Source organism: Teleopsis dalmanni, chromosome 2, assembly GCF_002237135.1.
Source record: "Teleopsis dalmanni isolate 2A chromosome 2, ASM223713v2, whole genome shotgun sequence".
NCBI classification, from domain to species: Eukaryota; Metazoa; Arthropoda; class Insecta; order Diptera; family Diopsidae; genus Teleopsis; species Teleopsis dalmanni.
The window spans coordinates 32,097,844-32,110,195 of NC_051847.1; the positions used below are offsets into that span (position 1 = coordinate 32,097,844).

Genomic DNA, 12,352 nt, shown 5'->3' on the forward strand with positions numbered 1-12,352 from the left:
TGGATGGACTGAAGTAATATTTTGTACTGCGAAAAAATAATTCGTTATATGATTAATGGTGTACATATGTATATCATATAAATATAATGAAACAAATATGATAAACCGATGTGTAAGATATTGACACGTGTATATTAAAGAAATTGTGAAGCAATCCAAAAGAACCACTTAAGCCTATTGACCTATTATGTTCCCATATAAGAACTTAGAGTTTTAAAAACCAAATTGCACTTATGGCAAAGCCAGAAATACTCTTTAAAAGGAGGTCCTGCTACTAGCCAAAATCCTTAAAAAACCAAGCGTATAACATTGTCAATCGACGCTGTTTATGCAGTGGACAGAAACAAAGCAGATGTTAGGCACTTTCATTGTCCTTTTCTCCTTTGTGACCGGAATGATTAAATGGGAAAGTTAATCTTTTACAGTGGTTTCCTAAGCGCCTGTTATCCGTCAACAAGACTACCGTAAAACTGATATCTGAACGGAGTTTGTCAGATTGCTAGGTTTTTTTCTTAATAACACCCATGTCACATCCTAGTCACTTCATAATTTTGAAGAAGCACATTTATGTTATAAATTGTTAACATTTCCAATTACATACTCTAAAATATATCATTAACTCACTAAAAGGAAACTTAGTCCCCCAGCGGAACGAAACCATATCAAATATCACAGCGATGTCTTTAATTAATATCGATAATGGTCCAATAGCTTTTGGGTATCAATTGAAGCCAAACTCAAATCTTCTTCTTCTTTTAAGTCTTTAATTTTTAAAAGGTGCTAGCATAAAAATACGGAGCGAATGTAGAGCAAAATGTTAACTTTCAAAGAATTTTTAATATTAGATGAGCAAATCCTATGCTCATATAAATCATTTCATTATTGTCTCAATTATTGATTGTGTTCGAATTATCGAGCCCATATTATATGTACAGTAAAAATAAAGTCATCATAAAATTTGGTGACTATAAGTTAATTATATAAAACCTATATTAGCCTAAAATAGGAAATAAAACCATTTTATGATTTTCACTAAAAATTTTCTATATTCTAAAATTTCCCAATCAAACATATAACTGAGAAGGGTCAATTGCAGTTTTAGAGCCATTGGATGTATCTGGCCCATTAGCTCAGTTGGTTAGAGCGTCGTGCTAATAACGCGAAGGTCGCGGGTTCGATCCCCCCATGGGCCACAGAGTTTTTTTTATTACAAAATATTTTTTTTTTTTAAATATTATCCAATAAATAATATAAACAGAAATTTCTAACTCTACCCAAAAGTTCAAAATGAAGAAAATATTTAATAATCTTTATAAACAAAATATTGTTTGCTGGCTTTTTTTTTTAAATTTCACCTAGTCTACTTAAACTAATTAGTTAATTGCTTGTTTAATGATGATCAAAATGTTTTTGTTGCAAACTTTATCACCCTTGCAAAAGGAGGTAGTCTCTCTTACGTAAAAGGACTCATTTAGCAAGTAATGGAGTAGCGTCATTCAAACCGCTTTTTATATGGATTTTGTGGTATTCGACATCCATGTATAATATTTAGCAATAATGTATAATTTTATAAGGATATTTTCAAAAAAATTTCCTAATAGCATATTCAATAAGAGAACCACAGATCAAGAATCAACCCCCAAAATTAAAAAAATTTATACTAAAAAATATCTTATAACCGATAGTAAACTCTCTAGTAGTTTCTGAAACCTATATTCCTTCTTCATTTAAAAAAATAATACTTAAACTCTTGACGACAAAAAACTATTGATCGCCCAACGTGGGGCTCGAACCCACGACCCTGAGATTAAGAGTCTCATGCTCTACCGACTGAGCTAGCCGGGCATTTGACCTACTTGGTGTCTGAGTATCTACAATTCTCTAAAATGTTAATTTTAAGAATTCGATATAAATAATTTAATAAATATATTACAAAAAAATTTTAAAATATATATAGAATCACAAAATCATATCTTTCCAGTTATATTTTAATTTTTTGTTCTCTTCTATTTCTCAGCCCAAAAGTAATTTGAAAAATATTGCGGCTAAACAAGAAGAGAACGACAGTAAAAATAGCGCTGAATGGTGAAGAATTATTCAGCAAGTTTAAAGTTTTGCTCTACAGGACGCTAACTCGAACGCAAATTAATACATACTATATAAGTTTGCAAATATAGATTTCTTCAACAAAGTTTTCTGTCGTCGTACATCCGTCTATCCGTTCGCCAGTACACTATCTGTTAACCCGTCTGCACTTCCATATGTTCCCTCGCTTGTACGTCTATTTATCCTTACGTCAGTCTTTCCGCCCGCCACACACTATCTGTCAGCTTGTCTGTACATCCATCTACCTCTGCTCGACCGTCAATCTATCTGTCCGCCCGGCCATACATTCATTTGTCTATCCAACTGTCTACCCGTAAACTCACCTTTACGCCGGCGCGTTCATCTATCTGTTCACCCACGCGGACAGATACTTTAAAATTGAATAGTATATAGTTTTACTTCAAAAGAAAATTATAATTCTCACTTCCTTAAATTGCTTTGTTATATATTATAGCTAAATTTTGTGTACACTTAACATATTTTAAAACATTTGTAACGAGTTACATTTTATATCCATTATATGAATCAGATTTACTTAGTGCAAGTATGACTTTTGGGAATTATATATAATTTTATAAATATTATAAAGACTAATCACATAACTATAATGTAGATTAAAAATTCTAGAGTATTCTTTTAGGTTTCTTAGCAAATTTTTAATTTTTTTTAAGCAATCATTTGATTGCCTGAATTTTTCATATGATATTTTACAATTATGTGTCGTTTTAGTGAACACAATAGCAAATTCTGTCGCCATTTTTATTGGGATTATATCAAAGCACACTAAAAACTTTATAATTCTCACATTCTTTACTTGCTTTGTCATATAAATTCCTGCCAAATTGTATATAGGATTAAAAAATATTTTAATACATTAGTAACGAGTTACGTGTTTTTCGTCATTATTGTTGAATGTAAATGCTCATTTACGTATATGTGTAGGAAACTGTATATAATTTTATAAATATAAACAATACTTACATAGCTCTAGTACAGCTTTTGAGTTGTCGATTATTCTGTTAAATTTTTTTTATAATTTTTTTTTTCTATTTATATTGCACTTTACTGAGTATCACAAATTTGAGTGACTTTTTTTTTTAAATAAAATTATTTTAATTTATTTTGAATCATTTTTATAATATTTTTTTTATATTTCTTTAATAATTTTTTTTTATTTTTTATAAATTTTTTTTTAATAATAATTTTTGAATTTCAACTGTTTAATAAATTAATTGTATATAAATAATTCCACTTTCCACACGCTTTCAATTTCACTTGCATTGATATATATATATATATATATATATATATATATATATATATATATATATTTTTTTTTTAATTTATTTTTAAATTATAGCGATAAGCACATTTTTTTCATATTTTTTTTATTGGTCACATTGTTGGCAACCCCTGTAAATATAGAGAGAAAATATTTAAATTTAGCAACACTTTTCATTGGAGATATAATAAATTAGGGTCTATTTGAGGCATATAGCACAAATATCTTATATTAACTAAAATAGGAATAAGTACTTTCTAGAATTTCTGAATTTTTTCGCTCAGCCGATATAGTTTATATATGTATGTAATTTTTTATTAACAACACAACTAATATAAAATTTAATAAAATAAATTTATTAAAAACATAAGAAAATATTTTACTTTCAACTGGAAATGTCTTAAGCACGTACAACTTCGCGCGCACTTAAATAAAATTATTTGAATTATTTTTATGATTATTGCAATTACTCCGCGACGGACGTAATGCATTAAACCAAATGCAAAGTATAGCCAAAGCTTGCCAGACGCAATATTTTTCACGTGGTGTAGGTTAGGAACTTGAAACACAAACACAAACACAAATACAAATGCAAATGAAAACGCAAACAGTAAAGGCAATTAAATGAAATTGCAAGCAATTCTTATTGGAACACATACATACGAGTATGTGTAAGCTTGAGTGCACCTGCGCTCATACGCACACTTACACATATACACTATGTATGAGGAGCACTATCAAAATGCAGACTACACTACTGCACGTAGCCTGCCTACTCAGAAAGCACTGCATTGCAAGAGCATAAACATTCAAGTGCTGCTCTTTGTAGGTTTTGTTTGTGTTGTACACATGGTCGGTCGGTCGGTGATGTCAAGAGCAAAGACGCACTGCTATGTAACATTTCGATAAAAAGAAAACAACAACAACAACGAAAATATTGTGAGAAAAAAGAACAATAATATGAGAAAAAAAAAATAACAGAAATGTGAGAAAAACAACACATACTGGGCTAAAAAAAACTACAATATAGACGTATGTAAAAAAAAAAGAATTTATATGACTTAAAAAAAGGCGTGTAACATTAGCAATAAAAATTGCTTATAAAATAAAAATGCGCTGTACATGGCGTATGTGTAACATAAACATGCATTCAACATTTTTAACAGAACTGAAGTTAGGAGTAGAAGCTGTTAAACGTACTACCATTAAATTTTATAGAAGAGTACATATGTATGTATATTGAATTGAGAGCATCCATAGCACACATACTAGCATAACTCGAATGCAAGCAAAACTATTTTCCACATGTGCTGTTTTCCCTTTCAACGCAAGAGCACAATTGCCTCCCGAAGCAACAACAATGATAGCAAAATAATAACAATGGGCGACTGTGCATAAAAATATTAATGTAACTATTTTTAAAGCCATTGCACTATAAATAAATGTGGATGCTGCATAAAAATGTTAAAAAAATAATTTAATTAAATAAATAATATTGTAAAAAAAAAAACAATAATAATAATAATTATTTTTAAAAGCAACTACACTATAAGTAAATGTGGATGCTGCATAAAAATGTTACAAAAAAAAAATTAGTTATTTTATATATAGAGATTTTATTAAATATATATTGTATTCAAACAAATAAATATAGGAATTTTACTAAATATATTTTGTTTAATTAAATAAATAATATTATAAAAAATAATATTAATAATTATATTTAAAAGCAATTATATTATAAATAAATGTGTATGCTGCATAAAAATATTTAAGAAAACAAAAAAAATAGCGATTTTTAAAATAGAGATGTTATTAAATATATTTTATTCAAACAAATAAATAATATTGTACATAAAAATAATAATAATTATTTTTAAAAGCGATTACACTATAAATAAATAAATGTGGATGCTACATAAAATTATTAAAAAAAAAACAAATAAGTTATTTTAAGTGTATAAATAAATAAATATATAAATATATTTTATTTATTTAAATAAATAATATTGTAAATAAAAATAATAATAATTATTTTTAAAACCTTTTGCACTATAAATAAATGTGGATGCTGCATAAAAATGTTACAAAAAAAAATATTAGTTATTTTATATATAGAGATTTTATTAAATATATATTGTATTCAAACAAATAAATATAAGAATTTTACTAAATATATTTTATTTAATCAAATAAATAATATTGTAAATAAAAATAATAATAATTATTTTTAAAACCTATTGCACTATAAATAAATATGGATGCTGCATAAAAATATTTAAAAAGGAACAAATAAGTTATTTTTACCATATAGAATTAACTAAATATATTCTATTTAGTTTATTAATTAATTAATTTAATTAATATTGTAAATGAAGCAAAAACAACTATGTAACTATTAACATTTAATCAAATTCACATGCTGCTTAAATTTATGTATGTTTAGAATTTCCGCTTTATATGTTATGCAAAAAAAAAAAAAAAAATAAAACTCCCACACACAAAGCACAATGTTTTGCACTGTAATATGCAACTTACACCACTACACCCGTTGCCTATTCCAGTGGCTTTACTACGCAATTACAGACAAGTTTTGCATGCCTGGATTGCTGCTTACCACAAGTTTGCTTTTTTCATTTTTTTATTTTCCTTTTTTTTCATTTTCAAACTATAAAATTCATTTGCACTTAAAAAATTTCATTTTTGTTTAGTTATTGTTGTTGTTACAACTTTTGTTATTGTTTTTGTTGTTGTTTCTTTTTCATTCATTTCAGTTTCAATTGCAGTACATATTTGAATTGTGTTACCACTTGAAGCTGTGCTGCTACGCACGACTGCTACAAGCATAGTACGTACTGACTGACTGGTACGTTCTAGCATTTTTGCAAGCTCTGTTTTTATGCCTTGGGTCGGTATCAGTGTCGGTGTCGGTGTGTGTGCATGTGTGTGTGTAGTTTTTGTTGGTTGTTCTTTTCTGGTCTGTGGCATTTAAAGTTTAATTGCAGCCAGTGTCTTAATGCATTCTGGCGCCATCTATGCTGCTGCCTTTTGTTATTTATGCTGCTGCACGTCGCTATGGTGTCGTTTAGCAAATGGGTTAAGGTTGCTTGCTGGTTGCTTTGCTTTGCTTCGCTTCGTATCGTTTCGTTTGGCTGCAACGTATCTTGTCTCAGATTGCAATTTTGTTTTTGTCGGTCGTAAAATTTTTTTTATTTTGTATTTTTTTATCAGGTTTTCTCTTTCTTACTCAGTTATGTGTGTAGCCTTTTCTTCAATTCTGTTTGTATTATTCTTGCAACAATATTTTTTTTTTTTTTTTGTATATTTTTGGATTGTTTGTTGCAATTCTTTTTATGGCGCATAAAATTTTGATTACTAACAAATTTTTAAGCCACTTAAGTATGCATGGCTAACGAACTGCAAGTGGGCGTGTTAATGTGCCATAATTCATTTCAATGACCGTAAAAAAATGTGATAATGAAAAATTTAGCTTGCGCAAGTGTAAATATTTTTATTTGTTTAACTCACTTTTAGTGAAACTTAAAAAAAATTAAATTTCAAAAACAAAAAACAAAATTCAAACAAAGAAAGGACATGCAGAAAGATATGGTATTTAAGAACAAGGATATTCAATTAAGTATATGACACTGACTAATATGTAGATTTCGAAGTTGTGAAAGACTTCGTTTATTTGGGAACTAGCGTACACACGCCAGTTCAGAGATTCAATCACGAATCAATCTTGGCCATAAATGTAACTTTGGGCATTGAGAAGTAGAAGAAGAAATTTTTTGGAAGGTCTATGGTCTTTTACGCGTTAACAACGAATAACGATATAGATGGAATGATCAGCTGTACAAGTTATACTGTGACATTAACATGCTCAAGTGTATAAGAACCCAACAGCTTTACTTTGATGTTCTGCAAGTGGAAGAAAGAGTTCCGGTTAGAAAGGTATTTGAAACGGTACCCGATGATAGAAAAATAGGTAGCGTACGCCCACTTCTACGGTGGAAGATCCAACGATAGGAAGGCAACTGGTGATAGCAAGAAACCCGAAGTAAGACATGCTTATCGTATGAGGCGACTAAAATTCAGTGGGCGCCACCAGATACTGTTTAGGTAGGGAGAAAGTTTCACTTGCGGCACTCTACCTGCGTTGTGAATTTTGTTCCAGAGCTTCGCCTTTCCTGAACAACAGTGATTACCCCACGATGACAGTGTCGTGTTGGTTCTGCTTAAAACCCAAAGTTACGGGAGTGAAATGACTGCATATATTAGTTTCATTCAATGTGAATATGTTACATTTTGTAACTGGATAGTATGGCACAAAGACTGTTAATTGGTCTGTGTTCAGTTCATGTAGTCAAGATTTCTTTGAAAAACTCTTATAACAAGCTCTGAAACCGTCGACCAACAAATATTTTAACTAGAGAGAGTGTATGTTCACCTCATGAAAAAGGCATAAACTGTAACAATTACATTACGAATATAAATGTGATCATCTCCAATTAAACCTCCAGGGTGTCATAATTCAGTTCGAATTACAATTCTTAATAAGAAATAAGGGATCCCACTACCTTTATAATTTATAGGAAATATTTATGGTCTCGTTTACATAGCATCATACCTTATCTCAGCTGGACAGTGATCTCCATGGTTTCTAGATGCAAATCCAGTCTATTTCTCGGTGTAGGCAATTTTGAAAATCAGGGTTAATATTTAAGAGCGTAGATATGGTAAAGAAACCATTTTTTTCCGACCAACTAAAGATTCGTCAAGTAAAATCGAAATGATTTTATTCACTTTTTTTGTTTTAATATTATTTGTTGTTTTAAGTGAAAGCAAATAAAGTTAAAAAATATTTATAATTTTATGGATTAATTCTTGTTGTGAAAAAAAATATATAAATAGTTTAAAAAAAAACTTCGATCCTGCCAGGAGTCGAACCTGGAATCTTCTGATCCGTAGTCAGACGCGTTATCCATTGCGCCACAGGACCTATGTGTCTTCGTGGCACAAAATTGTGTATAAGCTACTTACATTAATAAATTTTTTTTTTAAATTGCGATCGGTTAATATATAAATAATAAACAGAAACCAAAGATTATTGGTTAGAAAAAAGCTAATAAGTTAGCCTAAGTGTCTGTAGAAGCCTTTAAATTATTCACAATTTCCTATAATAACGGATAATCCAGACCAATAATGAATATAATAAAAATTATTAAGTACGAATAATAAATAGTTTGAATATTACTAAATTATATAAAATATTTTTATATAAAATATTATTATATAAACTTTATTTATGTATAAAGAAATTGAAAGTTATTATAAAAAGTTTTTAAAGTAGATATCTAAAGATTTTGAAAATTAAATAGAAAAAATTATAGATATATCATTTCTCTCGTAGATCTTAATATTTTTAGTGATTACATTTCAACCAGTTAAGTTGAAATATATTACCTTTATTATTTTTAATAATATACTGAAGCTATTTATTCTACTCATATAATAATAGTATGTAACAAGTAATAGTACCATATTCGATGCTTTTCTTTCGAACCGAATTTTGTGAAATCACGTGAAATCATGCTTAATAGATTGAATTTAAACAGATAATTAACATCAAAAAACGAAGTACTAAGAATATGTTATATAATAAAAGTATATACAATACTTATATTTTTGCCAATACCTTGTTTCTTAGTACTATATAATTGCAATAATTGATTTACAATCAAAAACAGATATTCACAAGTACAAATACAGATATTTCTGAAGTAGCCATTAACGAATAAGTTCAAAGCACTATTAAAAAGATCGTAGATGACTATATTATAGTATATTTTATTAAGGTAGAAACACATTGACGCTGAGCGTCAAGACGTTTTAACTCTTGTTTTGCTTTAATATATTTGAAATGGAGGTATACTCGGTCAAAAACGTCAACATCAGCGTCATTTAAAAGTATCAAGAAATGTTAATTACTTATTAATGAGATTGAAGTGACGCTTATGGGAAGACATATGTATCTCTGTAAAACTGAAATGCATTTTAAAAATAGTGAGGGAAGATTTAGCAATTTCGGAATAAAAACGCTCTGACGCACAGTGTCTGTCAAACCGGTTTTATAATGTATTTTGAGTCATTGTGCTTCGTTAATAAATAATGTAATAATGTTTTTAATTTGAAAGTAAAATATATGTATTACATCCATATTTGAGTTCTGTATTAAAAAGATACCCGTGTAAAAATTATTCGTTTTATAAGTGAATATAAATAAATATGTTTGAGATAATAAAAACAAACTTAAAACACAAATAATAAAAAGGCTACCATAATGATACGAAGCTACAATATGCAGTTTCTTATATTTGTTCTATTTTTTCATTATATGAGTCAAGAAATAAGAGTTTGAATTTGAAATACTACTTATAAAACTGTGACCTAATATTTACTACAGTTGTACGATTTTCTTACTTAAATCAATCTTTCCAAAAAATATTTTGAGCTACTACTCCTGATAACATCTAATCGATTTCTGTATAAAAATATGAACAGTTATAAAAAAATATATACACATACTTCATTCAAAAATCTAATTATACGTTTAGATTAATAAGAAATACTGTTCAACAACAAATCATAAAATTGCGTCTTAAAAAAACTCAGTCATTTATCACCATTAATTACAGATTAGATAAAAAGATAGTCATGCATATATACAAATATAAAATAAACTATAGAAATTGATGCATACTTTTGAAACCTACCTCAACTATTTACGCTAATGCAATATAAACTATAAAAAAATTAGTTTCATTATGAGTTATATCAATGTCATGGCTTTATAATATATACACCAATTTAATAAGGCCTTGAAATAAAAGTTTATATATAATTTATAAATATATTGTTAAACATCAGAATGTCAACGTCCTCGATAGTATAGTGGTTAGTATCCCCGCCTGTCACGCGGGAGACCGGGGTTCAATTCCCCGTCGGGGAGATCCGAAATTTTTTTGAAGATATATAATGAATATTATATACCTCATTATCACAAATAAATTTATTCTTTCATAAATGAATAAATGAATATGAATTGTTATGAAATGAATATATGTACGTACATGTATGTATTAATGTATTATTATATATTAAATTATTATTATAAGTATACCGTTATAATAAATTTTGTATATATACTACACTTACGCCCTTCTAAATAAATAATCCTTTTCAACTCGTTTTTTCTTTTCCATGATACCTTTTTGACAAATACAAAAAAGTCTTTTTATCAACATCCGCAGATTAAGTATATGAACAAAATTGTGTGTTATCGAAAGCCGGACTAACCTGAGATGACAAAGTCAACTTATCATAGCAGTGGCATCAAAATTTTGAATGATACAATACTTAGTTTTAATATATGGTAAGTTATTGTACTTTCAAACCGAACCTTTGTGCAAAGATTCTTAGTTTGTATCATAAAAAAGTTATTTATTAATACATAACCGTTATATATTAATCCTTGAGACAAATATTAAAAATTGAAGTTTATGTAAAAATATCTTATTATTCTTTCTTAAAATCTGAGGGACTACTTTGCTTTAATGCCGTTATGAGATATACGGGCGTTTCAGAGCCGATCATTTCCTTTTCACGTGGTACTATTTATGGATTATCTTAAGTAAACTTCCTCAATTTATAGTGATCGATGCAATTCCTATAAATTTTTTTTTACAACTTTTCTCAACTGATAATTAATACGACTGAAAATTATACCCATGTAGGCAAACCCAATATACACTGCTAGTATATACTAAAGAGAAGTTGTTGAAGGTAAAGTTTAGACATCTCGCAGATATCGTCCTCGATAGTATAGTGGTTAGTATCCCCGCCTGTCACGCGGGAGACCGGGGTTCAATTCCCCGTCGGGGAGATTCTTCAATTTTTTTACTACAAATATTGTTGATGACGTAGGATGAATCTTATCAGATGTTTACATATTTCAACCATTTCTACAATTTATTTTAAAATTACTTATAAAAGTTTATCGTTAAAGATTCATTATATCTAATAATACCATTATTACTAATATACTATATAATTTCGATTCCAAAAACATAAACAAAATTTTAAATATATATATAACTAGGAACAACAGCTAACATAAGATACTGCTTATTTTGCTTCTATTTGTGTTATTTAAATACTTAAAAAGTTAGGTTTTTTAATGGTAGGGCTTCGTAAAATTGGGACACTCAGCCAGTAGATTATTGTGCCAGAACCCAAAAGGTATAGTGAAACTGATTAGATATTATAAAATATTTCTTTAATGTCCTAAATAATAGACCAGAGATCATAAACCAGTCATTTGATTATTATAGTTCTCACTATCTGTTGTTTCGAAATAAACAAAAGTTCCTCGATAGTTCAGCAGTTAGTATCCCCGTCTGTTACATCAAAGTAGGATTAGATAATAAAGATTTTTCTAATCCCTAGTAAAGATTTTTAATATTAATTAATCACTAATTTGCATAATTTTTTATAATGTCAACGTTTTTAATCTTGACCTTTCGAAATGATATTTAAGATTAATTTCTTTATACTAGGGCATAAAATTGCTTCTAATATTTTAGATCTCATGCACTTGAGACCTTTACAATATCTGGAATTCCATTTCAATCTGAGGTACGTAGTCGAGGTTATAATTTTATTTGAAGGAAAGTTCAACATTGCAGTAATTACTGCATGTTGCGTGCAATAATAAATAAATAAAATTTATTTATTTGTTAAAACGTTTTTCTCATATTTTATTAAAGTTTTATTTAATTTCGTGATATGCTTGACTTTGAAGGTGAGCAATATGTAGGAAAAGAGTAGGGATATCACTACTAGTATATAAAGCAGTTTGTACCTGCTGACATTTAAAATTCGTCAACTTTTACATTTTTATCT

General features: G+C 28.4%; 1 long non-coding RNA gene and 3 other non-coding genes across 10 annotated transcripts in view; 2 read left to right on the forward strand and 2 right to left on the reverse strand.

Annotated features, from left to right (window-relative positions):
- The window catches only part of LOC119674825, a 93,492-nt gene that overhangs the window by 66,388 nt on the left and 14,752 nt on the right, over positions 1 to 12,352 (forward strand). The gene's annotated exons all lie outside the window — the stretch shown is intronic.
- On the forward strand, positions 1,120 to 1,193 carry Trnai-aau. Its single transcript has one exon. It is a non-coding gene; the product is annotated as a tRNA-Ile (tRNA).
- Trnak-cuu lies at positions 1,773 to 1,845 on the reverse strand. The gene has a single exon. It is a non-coding gene; the product is annotated as a tRNA-Lys (tRNA).
- On the reverse strand, positions 8,318 to 8,390 carry Trnar-acg. The gene has a single exon. It is a non-coding gene; the product is annotated as a tRNA-Arg (tRNA).